Below are 12,474 nucleotides of genomic sequence, written 5' to 3' on the forward strand. Positions count from 1 at the left end.
TATGAACATATCAAGACTCTAAATACCGGACCTATTGAACCGTTTAAGACATTAATTTATAGAAAATTATATGGTACAGATTTAAATCTGTACAGATTTACAGATTTAATGATCTAAACTACACATTTTAAAGTTACACTTTTCACTCAAAATCATAACTCTTCACAAAGAAAAGCGTCACCTAATGGAAAAAAGTAAATTAGAAGATTTAAGAGAAGAAATAATTAAGTTATCAAAATTAATAGATCAAAAATTAATGATTTTAACTAATGTTAATTGTAATGACACCGAATTCTTAAAATCAATATAAAATGATTTTTCTCAAAATCTTTATTTTACTATAAGTTTTATTGAAGGACTTCAAAAACCTGAAAAAACTTATTTTTCACACGGAATTTCTAAAAAATGTTACCATGGAAATGATTCTCCACATCTTTATCATACCTTCAACCCACAATTAAATTCTATAGTAGATATGCTCGAAGAAATATTAGTATGTATAAAATTTCAAAGGGATAAGGAAAAAGAGAATCATAAAGAAGAAAAACTTCAAAATATAATCAACATAACAGATCTAAAAGTAAACCACCATTAAAATTATGAATATTGAAGAAAAATTAGAAGAAGTTACAATGCTTTTTAAACAATTAAAAATGGCTCAAGAAAATAATATTATGGAACATGGTTTTCAAATAGAAGAAGAGTTAGTTAATTCTGAAAATATAGAAAAGGAAGAACACATTCTAGATTATTCAAGTGACGAAGAACCAGTAATTCCAATACAAGAAAAAAATGAAGCTGGAACATCTAAGGATAATCAATCTCAATTTAAATGGGAAACAGGTTTTGATAATTATGCTTTTAAAAAAGGGTTTATAAATAAAGATTCAAAATATACAAAAATACCATCAAAATACGTTCCTAAAATCCAGGAAATGGAAGGAGAAAGAATGCTCGATTTAGACTGCAAAAAGAACGAAAAAGAAATTTTCGAAAACTGGTTAAATTCCTTCTTATTAGAAGCCTTTACTAATCCAAAACTTAGTGAATTATCTGGAAGAGACATTTGGAATTACATAGGGTTTCATACTAAAGGAACTATAAGAGATTATATGACATCAATAGAAAACCAAATAATAGAAGAATTAGAAACAAAAACAACAGCTTATGATAAGATATTATATATAATGATGATTCTATATAAAGAATTTTTTGAAAAAAATATATAGATCATAGACAAGAAGTCTATAAAAATATCAAGAAGCAAAAAACCATTTAGCTAATATTCAGATATTGATTTATGTAATGTGGAATCTTATATATGTGAATATAGGATACATTATTACAAATTAAAAGAAGAAGATAAAAATCATTATCTTAGTATGTACATAACAAAACTTCCATATCCTGCTAACGAATTTATAATGGGAAGATTTATAAGAGAAATAAATAGAGGAACAATTGAAAATAATTTTGGTGGAGCAACCTCTGTAATAAGAGAGGAAATAAAAGAACGTTGTATGCAAGAAGCAACTCAAAAAAAATTTGCAAATATAATCAGAATTTGCTGTCAGGATAATGAAGAGATACCTCAAAAATATGGTCTTAATAAAAATTTTCAAAGAAAAAGAAAATTATCAATTTAGAAAAAGAAAATACTATCCAAACTGGAGAAAAAAGAGATATTTTAGAAAAGAAAATAACAATAAAAACAAAAGACAAAGAAATAACTATTGCCCGAATAAAAAAGAAAATTGTAAATGTTGGTATTGCCAAGAAGAAGGACACTACGCAAATGAATGCCCGAAAAAGAAGGATAAAAAGGATCTTACTAAACAAATAGAAATTGCTAAGTCTTGTTTCATGGAACCATTAGAAGAATCTGATGATAACTTAGACTATATTTTTGAATATGTCTCGAAAACAGACTCAGAGACTGAGTAATAATGCTACATTTATTACTATAAAAATAACAGAAAAGTTTATAAATGCTTTCATAGATTCTGGGGCAACACAATGCTTTGCTAGTTCAAATATAAAACTTGATTGGAAAAAATTAAAGAAACCATTAAGAGTTAGAATAGCTGACAAATCAATACATAAAATTGACCAAAAAGCAGAGATGGTTGAAATTTTTATTCAAAATTATAGGTTCATTGTTCCATCTATATATATGTTAGATTCTGGAATGGATTTTATCATAGGAAATAACTTTTTAAAGCTATATCATCCATTCATTCAAGAATTAACATATATAGTTTTAAAAGCCCCACACGATTCTTCAATAAATCAAAATCAAACGTATAAAATACCAACTACTACTATAGATAAGATCTTAAAATTTAAAATATTTTCTATATTAGAAACATGTTATTTAAATTTATACTTTCAGATAAATATTCCAAAAATAATCTTGAAATAAAGATAGAAGAACTTTGGATGAAATTTGTGCTAAAAATCCTTTAGATATTAAAATACAAATAACGAATTAGTAAGTATTAAATTAAAAGATCCCACAAAAGATAAATGTTCCAAATAAAATTCCTTATTCCACAAGAGATAGAGAAGAGTTCTCATTAGAATGTAAAGATCTTTTAGAAAAAGGAATTATAAGATTAAGTAAAAGTCTTCATGCGGCTCCCGCTTTTTACGTAGAAAACAATAATGAAATTAAAAGGGGAAAACGAAGAATGGTAATAAACTATAAGAAAATGAATGAAGCAACTATTGGTGATACTCATAAACTTCCAAGAAAAGATTCTATTTTAGAAAAAATCAAGGGAGCAACTTGGTTTTCATCTCTTGATGCAAAATCAGGATATTGGCAACTTCGTTTAGACGAAGAAACAAAGAAATTAACTGCTTTTACTTGCCCAACAAAAGAATCAACAAGTGTGTTGCCTTATGAATGGAATGTATTACCATTCGGATTAAAGCAAGCCCCAGGTATTTATCAAAGATTTATGGAAGAAAATCTAAAAGAATTAAATGAATTTGTTTTAGTATACATTGATGATATATTAATTTTTACAAAACAGGATAAAGAAGATCATCTTCAAAAATTATTAATAGTTTTAGAAAGATGTAAACAGAAAGGATTAGTTCTTAGCAAAAAGAAAGCAAGAATAGCAAAACAAGAAATAGAGTTTCTTGGATTAATTCTATCTACTCAAGGTAAGCTAAAACTTCAACCAAATGTTCTAGAAAAGGTAAATTTATTTCCTAATAAAATAGAAGATAGAAAATAATTATAAAGATTTTTAGGGTGTATAAATTATATTTTTGATCAAGGATTTTTAAAGAATATAACAGAATACACTAAAAGCTTATTTCCAAAAATAAGTATTAAAAAAGAATGGAAATGGGATGAAAAAGATAGTATGCAAATTCAAAGAATTAAAGAACTTTGTGAAAAACTTCCAGAACTTTATATTCCAGAAGAAAATGACTACTTAATAGTAGAAACAGATGCTTCAGACATAACCTGGGCAGGATGTCTAAAAGCTAAGAAAGCTATAAAAAGTTTGGAACAAGAAAAAAGAATCACTAGATTCTAAATATTCCGTAAAGGAATTACTTTGCAGGTATATTTCAGGAACTTTTACTCCAACAGAACAGAGATATACCACTCATGAAAAGGAAACTCTAGCAGCAATTAAATCTCTTAAGAAATGGAAAATTGATTTACTACCCAGAGATTTTACATTAAGGACAGATTCAAGTTATCTAACAGGTTTTATACGATATAATTTAAAAGTTGATTATAATCATGGACGATTGGTAAGATGGCAATTATTTTTGTTACAATATCCAATAAAAATTGAATATATTAAGGGTGACAAAAATGTTATTGCAGATACATTAACAAGAGAATGGAGTTCGTCTACAACGCATTAGATCAAGAAATCCAGAAATACGAACAAGAACTCGAAAAATGCAAGCATTGTCAGCAAATAAGGACACAGATCCAATCCCTCAAGAAGGCCATCGAAGCAATGAAATCAACACAACAACCAAAACCATCAGAGTTCAGCCAGCTAAGCGTGGTGGACAAATCAAGTGAAGAAAAAATTCCAGAAAATAAAACTATTGCTGAAATTATCAAAAAATCCACCCAAGATAAAAAATATATGTAATTTATAATGGCCCCATGAAAGGAGTATATGATGCATGGGAAAAAACAGCACTATTTACACATCAATCAAGGATAATTCATAAAGGAGGGTTTTTAACACTAGAAGAAGCAAAGGAATCTTTCAGGGAATATGAAGCTCTTCATCCAGAGCAAACCCTAAAAAGAGCAGATAAAGCTCCAATTCAAACCCAGAGAACAGGAATAATAAGAAACATTCCTACAAGGGCTGAAATCAAGGAGAAGAAAAGGGTCTGTAGATCAAATCTCAGAGAAACCCTTAACATAGTCCTGAATTGGACTGAAGAAAAAAGGGCAATCTTGGGATATTATCCTATTGCCAAAGAACAGCTAACAAAGCTGGTTATATTTCCAGATGCTTCCCCATCTGACACCTATCAGTTTTTCCAGTATGGATTAATTGATACAATTTTAATTTTTAATGATTTGAAAATTATTAGTGAGTTTCTTGCAGGATTCATTAATGCAGTAAAGAGATTTAAAAATATGATTGACAACGTAAATCCAAGGGATATATCCCTAAAATTTACGAATAGTCAACCTATTTTTAATGAAGAAGAAGAATGCTTGGTTCCAGCACATCAAGTAATCTTCATGTCCGTCTTCCCAGGAAATTTTCAACCAATTGATCAAGTTCAAGATTTAACAATCTACAGTCATGAAGGAAGACTAGCCAGCACACTAGCAAGGGTCTTCGAAAGAACTCAAAAGATAACAAGGGAATCTCACACAAGAATCAATTATAAAAGCAGAAATACTTTGCTTGTGTCCAGTAAAAGGAATGAAATTGAAGAAAGAGAGATGAGACTCTTAGTGGAATTTGAATCAGCATTCTACAACTTATCTGGACTCTTAGAAAAGCTCCCCGAAGGGATAAAGAGGAATCTCTGCTATTTGATAAAAGACAGAGAAGACCACAAGTGCCAGCTATGTGTCTCAGAGTTATCTGAAGAAAGCAATAATGAAACGGAATCAACCCACATGATAAAGGAAGAAGACAACGCATCTGAAGGTCACATAATGAAAGAGGAGGACAGCACATCTGAAGCATCTCTCAACATTATTGCATAGTGACGTAAGCGCTTAGGTCATAGAGCACCAACAATGTAGCTGGTGCAAGATAATAAACAATGACGTAAGCAATGATGTCATAAGAAGGGTAAGGATGGGAATTGTCCATCAGACCCAAGCATTATAAATAGGTTGCTTAGGCAATTGTAGAAGCATCAGACAATAGAAAGCAGGAGGCTAAGAGTACTCATATGCTAGGAGAGCAAGGAGGAAGTTGCCAAGGCGATTCTATAGTCTGAAGAAGAATTCCCTTAGGAAAAACCAATTTTAAACTCCCCTCTGGAGTTAGTATCTACAATCTCCCCTCTGGAGATAAAAACATCTTATGTAAATATTTTAAATAAAGGAAGTTTTTCTCCAGAAAGGTACGCCTTTATCCTAATCTTATAGTTATGAATTATTTAGAAAGTTTAGAATTAACGGAAGAATCTGATTATTATAGATTATCTGCCTTACTAGATAATGAAAAACAGGCTGTTCTAAAAACAGAATTAAATCTCAAATCAAATGAAAATTTTAATAAACAAAATCTTTTAAAAGAAGTTTTTAATAGAAAAAATATAATATACTATGGAAAAATTCAACTTGAAGCCCCTATAAAGATAAAATCCGCCAATGGAGAACTTGAAATAGCTTTGATAAATGATGAAGAATTGAGTAAACAGATTGAGAAAATTAAGGATCAACAAAAAAGATCTAAAATTGGATGGATTCATATTAGTACTATACAAGTCTTAATCAAATCTACATATATGAAAGGAATTAATTCACCAATAAGCTTAGCAATCTATGACAAAAGAATTACTGATGACCCAATAGATCAAATAATTGGAATTGTTCATGGAAACTTGGCAAACGTAAATGTTAAATTCAATGCCCATCTTGGATATGCTATACCTTTATCAACTGAAAATCTTGGAAGATCTATAAGTTTGGCTTATAAATTTCACAGAAAGAATCTAATGGAACAAGACGATGAACCATTTTCAATTACATACGCAATAAATTATACTTTAACAAATAGCCATCATAGTATAATATTTAAAAATAGAGAAAGAATTTATGTCGATGAATTATTTCAGAAAATTGTAAAGACAGAAATACCAAAATATAAAGCTATTGAAAACCCAGTTCTTTTACTAAAAGAACCATCAGGAAAATTAGTTTCATCAAATTTTCAAATAAGAAAATCCAAAATTAATAGCCCGTTAAGTTTATCTAAGTTAAAGATCAAAGAAGAAAATTCTGAAATAAAAGAATTAACAAAAAAGGTCGAAAAATTAAATGAAACCCTAAACACTAAGTTATGACAATAAATAAAGAAAAAATATATGTAACCTATCAAGACAAGAAATAAGAGCTCTTTGAAAGAGAAAATCGGTTGAATTATTTACAGTTTTCTGAAATAAATCAAAGAGCATTTAAAGCTCTAAAAATAATCTATGACAAATTGAAAGGAGAAGTTGAAGAGTTAGAAAAATTAATAGAATCTCTAGAAAATAGTGATGAATCGATGATAGAATTGCAGAAATTCTAAGATAAATAATGAAGTATACAAAGATTGAAAGACCAGAAAACAAAATAAAAAGAAAAAGGGCGAAAAAATTAAAAAGTAAAATAAAGGGGTATAAAAGGGAATTAAATAATCTTCAGTTCGAAATTAATGACCTTATAATAAAAAGGATAGAAATAAGAATAAATATAAACAAGTTGGAACTAAACTTAAAAAATTTATAAATGCTTGGAAAACCATATTATGACTTAAAAGAATTAAAGCTGTTGAAAGAAAAAATGGAAAATGAAGTTGAAAAATTAAAAAGATATTTAGAAACAACAGAAAGTGTAGAAATAAAAGAGGTTTTTGAAGATTTGAAAAATTATATTAAAGAAAAAGACAAACAGATAAAAGATTTTATATACAATAATCCATGCAAAAAAGAATATTATAAATTAAAACAAGATTGAAAAACTATAAAAATGAAATCAGAATTAGTAATACTAGAAATTGTCAATACTTTTTATGAAATTGTAAACTATAAAGTACCACCAACCAAATCTATACAAATTATAAACTTATTCGAAGCAAAATATGAAGAGTTAATAGAAATTTTGAAAATAGAAATTACATTTAAAAATTGGTATCAGAGCCAAGTTAACGATTAAGGGTAACACTTTCTCTTTAAACAATACTTTTAGTGACACGCTTTTAAATCAATAAAAGACAAAAATCTGTAAATCTGTACAAAAGTACATCTGTACAATAGATGGACCCTTAATTTATTAGTTTATTAGTATAATCGATTTAATTGTAGTTTAATAAAAAAAATTGTGTTATTATAAAATAATAAATAAATTTTTAAAATATAATTATAATTTAATATAAATTTTAAAATATTTTTTAAATATAAAATATTATATTAACTAAAATCTAATATAATCTTTAATTTTATCAATTATTAAAAATTTATTATTTATTAATCATTATATCATTATTAAATTTATTAAGATAGTCACAAGAAATAAAAAAAATTATTGAATTAACGAAACTAATAACAAATATTTGATCATCTATTTTTTTAGTTAATTGAGTTAATTCAATTTATCTATTTCTTTATTAAAAACAAAGACAATAAATTTATTTCTTTTCTAACAAAATATTGATCATTATAAACAAATTGAAGCTCTAACAAACTTTTAACAAAATTTTTAGTATAATTTTAACAAAGATTAACAAGATTTTTAGTTGATCACAAATTTAGTAAAGTTTTAGCACAATTTTAATAAAGATTAACAACCTTTTTCAAAAATTAACCAAAGAAAAAAGATTTAATTATTCTGTAAGTCCCTATAGTTTCACTAAATTTTCAATTAGGTCCTTATTTTTTTTTTTCTTTTCAATTGGATTCATTTACATGATTTTTTTTTTCAATTTAGTCCCTTTTAACATTAAACGTCAAAAAAATGTTAGTGTATTGTGAAATTACTTGTATACCCTTGAAAAGAAAAAATAATATATAGAGACCTAATTGAAAAAAAAAGTATAGAGACCTAGTTGAAAATTCAGAAAAACTATAAATATTCAATAAAAGGTATCCTAGAATCCCTATTCAATGATTCTACGACATGAAAATATTCTTATAATCCATTTTATTTTGTCACAATAATTTTTTTTGTTTATTTATATACAAATTGTACCAAAAATACCTTCTCTTTTTTTTTTTAACTTTCAAAATACCTTATTTTAAGGTCATTAAAAAACAAGTAATATATAAAATGGAACAGAAATAGTAGTAATAAGTATATATAAAAATTTCTAATAACTTCTTGATGGCATTTGATGTCTTCCCCTAGGTAAGGCATTCCAAATACTTGCCCAACAATACAAATGTTATGAGCATGGCACTTGTTTCAAAGTATACTAGAGTCCTAAATCCAGTAAGAGCACTATATAGAAGAACACAAACAGAATAAGCATAAGATGCAGTAGTTCCTACAGCAACTAGAACATCCATGTTTGTCGAACCGTTTTTAAGAGCTCTGGTAGCAACAATGTAGAAATGCTTTCCAATCACAAATTGAATGATACTCACCAATCCCCACTTCAACCAATCACCCATAAGGAAAGGCCCGCATCGCCGGAGTAATAAAGGATATATCATTGGTATATGAGGACACGCTAGCTTCATGAAGAAGAGAGGAATCTGACATGCAACAAGCCAAAAATGAATGTTAAATAGCAGACACACTCATTTTTTAAGAATTTGACATTCAAAATCTTGGTTTGAATCTTTATATGAGTAGCCATCCAATTAGCACTGCCATGATCTAACAAGTGAATTCACATTGGATTCAAAGAAATAAAGAAAATGTAAGTAAAATGTAACTATTTGAAGCATACTGATGAATCCATATTTAATGATGATTTTTTTGTTAGAATTGAATGGATTTCATCACATAAACTTGCACTTATTCCCTTGAATAACATGCTTTTGAACTTTCCTCCCAAATTGTGCTTGATATTAAAAACATGCTCTTTTATGCTTAATTTGATCTATTTTTTATTCCATTTGTCTTCTACTCAATGCCTTTATATTGTTTGTGAGTGAATTCAGGTTTATAAGGTAAGAATGGGTTGGAGAAAATGGAAGAAGAGCTTGCAGAATGGAGGAAGCATGAAGAATCAAAAGAGAAGAGTTCAGAGACGTGTGCGTACGCACAGCCTTCTGTGAGCCCGCCCAGGAGACCAAGCAGAGCGCGTGGATCAGTTTGGGCGCGTCGCGCGTCCCGCCTAGCATCGCCTGGTGTGCGTGCGCACAGCCTCTTGTGCTTACGCACAGGAGGAAATTTTCACAAAGTGTGCAGACGCACATGCGTGTGCGTCTGCACAGGTGTCCGTACATGATCGACTTCATTAGAAAAGCACGTGCCTCGCAATTTGAGGGCTTTGGAGGCCCATTTCTGAAGTCTTGGAGTTCATATTGGAGGGAAAATGAAGGAAATAAGATAGCATGGCATTAGTATAGTTTTAGGAGTAGAATAGAAGGTTTTTAGTTTTAGTTTTCTCTAAGTTTTCTCATTTTCTCCATTAGGGTTTTATTAGGATGTTATATTCCAAGTGCTATTTCCATTTTTTATCACTGGATTTTGCTAATCTCATTGTAAGTATTCTCTTGTTATTACTCTTTATGGTTATAATATCATTACTCTTTCTTCTCATTCAAGATATAGTCAAATTTTGTTTCTCTTTTGTAATTCCACTTTCTTGTTGATGAGTTTGATATTTGATGTTCATTTCATGATTTCTTATGTTATTCTTTTTGATTGAGATCAATTGTTGCTTTTAATTCAAAGTCTTTTCTTATTTTTCTCTTGTTTAAGCTTTTTGCCCACCAAGTGTTTGACAAAATGTCAAACATGGTTTTAGGCTAAATTTTTGCCTTTTGACTTGGGTAAAGTGAGCAATTGGGTTCCTAGAGTTGGAATGTCCAACATTTAGTGTCATTTCTTGGATTGTTAATTGTTCTTGTTCCCACTAACGCTAATTTGTTGCTAAGGCAATTAGCAAGCAATTTAGGATTGTGGGTTAAGAACACCTATGCTCATTTAACTTACCTTCCGATGTGAGGGTTGATCAAGTGAGACTAATCCAACATAATTGTCATAGTTGTGGTTCCAACAAGGAAAGCATCCTTAGCTCACTCCAAGCCAAGACCTCTTTTTAAGTTTTCAACCTTTCATACATTGCCATGTTAATTTCTTTTATACTTTACTTGTTCATATTACATAGTCAGTTCTTTAATTTCTTCATTAGTTCAATCATTACGATTTTGCATGTTCTTTTATTGCTTTATATGTTTATTTCTTCATTGAAAACCCCTTGATTGCTACAACCGGAATTTGCACACTCATTGCCTCTTAAGTGCTTCCTTGGGAGACGACCCGGGACTTCAAACTCCCGATTATTTTGTTTTGACTGTGACTACCCTTTTGAACTAAATTTGATTGTGAGAGTTCATCATTGGTTTGGACTATGCTACTAATGAAGTGATTCTTATTTTGATTAATTCTAAACCGACGACACTTCTCTCGCACATCAAAATTTTTGGCGCCGTTGCCGGGGAAGTTCACTTTAAGTGCAATGAGTGTCATGATTTTGGTTGTGTAAATATGTGAATAGTGTGAATACTTAATTTTTGGTTTGCTACTTGGCATTAATTGTAGGTACTATTTTTCCTCCTTATTTAGTCTAGGTAGTTATAGATCGCTAAATTAGTTCTTGTTTACTTGCTTATTTTTCTTCTTTGTTCTGTTTTGCCTTTCATAATTGCATGCTTTTATTACCTCCTCAGTTGAATGACACGGTCGCTTTCAGACCCGAGCTTGGCCACTTTTGACCCAGAAATCGAAAGAACTTTAACACGTATAAGGCAAGCTCGGCGCTGGCTAGCTTTTGTGCATAGTGAATCGGGTGCCCTTGAGGATCACTCCCATTCACTATCACCAACCATCCGTGACTCTCATTCTCCGATCAACAAGGAGACTCTATATTCATCTGTGGGGAGTACTGAATTATCTTTGAGTGACTCAGGTGACATTGTCATGGTGGACCCTCCGCGAAGGACTACTTTGAAATAAGCTGGAGCCCCCAATCTTGACTTGCAACCGCTTCAAATTCTGTATCCAGCTTTGGACCCAAATTTTGAGCTTAAGACGGCACGATCAATTTGCTCCTAAGTACAATGGATTACCTGGGAAAGATCCTCTGAAGCACCTTAAGGATTTCCAAGTTACATGTGCAACTACAAGGAGACATGGAGCGGATGAATCTGCGGTGTTGGTCTTTGCTTTCCCTTTCTCTTTGGAGGGAAAAGCAAAGGGGTGGTTTTATACTCAGCCGGGTGAAGTTAGATCTAATTGGGACTTGTTGCGAAAAAATTTTTTAGAGAAGTTCTACCCTCCTCAGAAAACAGACAAGCTGCGAAGAGAGATCTCTTGCATTGTGCAAAAGGATGGGGAGACTTTGTATAAGTATTGGAAAAGATTTAAGAAGTTGCTAGAAGCTTGCCCTCACCACCGGATAGATGAGTTGGTTCTGATCAGTTATTTTTGTCAAGGAATGTGCCACCAAGATAAACTTATCTTGGATGCCGCGAGTGGAGGATCATTGACAAAAAAAAAGACTGCAGCAGAAGCATGGGAAGTTATATTAGACTTAGCAGATTCAACTCAACACTCAAGGGCTAGAAGTCCACAACCAAAAGTAGTGAAGGAAGTTTCTCCCTCCGGAGACGCAATTTTGATAAAGACCCTTAGTGAGATGACAATTTTGTTGAGGCAAATCACTCAAGGGCAACAAATCCTTCAAGCTTTGATAAATGCTCCACCCCAACCTCCTATGGTCGAAGGACCACCAAGGATATGTGGTGTTTGTGCTTGTACCACTCATTACACCGATGAGCGCCCTCAAATCGAAGAGGACACTACATTGGCGGTTGCTAACCCCTACCCACAAAGACCCAATTACAACCAAGGATCCTACCCACATGGAGGTAATCAAAACCAAGGGTGGAGAGATAACTCAAACCATAGGTGGAATCAAGCTCCCCAAGCTCAACCCAACCAAAATGCTCAAGTCTACTATCATCAACACCCATAAGGCCAACCACAATACCAACAACCATACCAACAACCCCCATAATCTCCATCTCAAGTAAAGTACCAACATCCAAATAGCAGACCCAATCCTTCTC

At 30.9% G+C, this 12,474-nt stretch overlaps 1 non-coding gene across 1 annotated transcript; it reads right to left on the bottom strand.

Annotated features, from left to right (window-relative positions):
* Nucleotides 1–11,696: 11,696 nt before the first annotated feature.
* Nucleotides 11,697–11,803, bottom strand: LOC130937458 (small nucleolar RNA R71). Its single transcript, XR_009068678.1, has one exon. It is a non-coding gene; the product is annotated as a small nucleolar RNA R71 (small nucleolar RNA).
* Between the last annotated feature and the right edge of the window lie 671 nt (nucleotides 11,804–12,474).

This window comes from Arachis stenosperma, chromosome 6, assembly GCF_014773155.1.
Source record: "Arachis stenosperma cultivar V10309 chromosome 6, arast.V10309.gnm1.PFL2, whole genome shotgun sequence".
Taxonomy (NCBI): domain Eukaryota; kingdom Viridiplantae; phylum Streptophyta; class Magnoliopsida; order Fabales; family Fabaceae; genus Arachis; species Arachis stenosperma.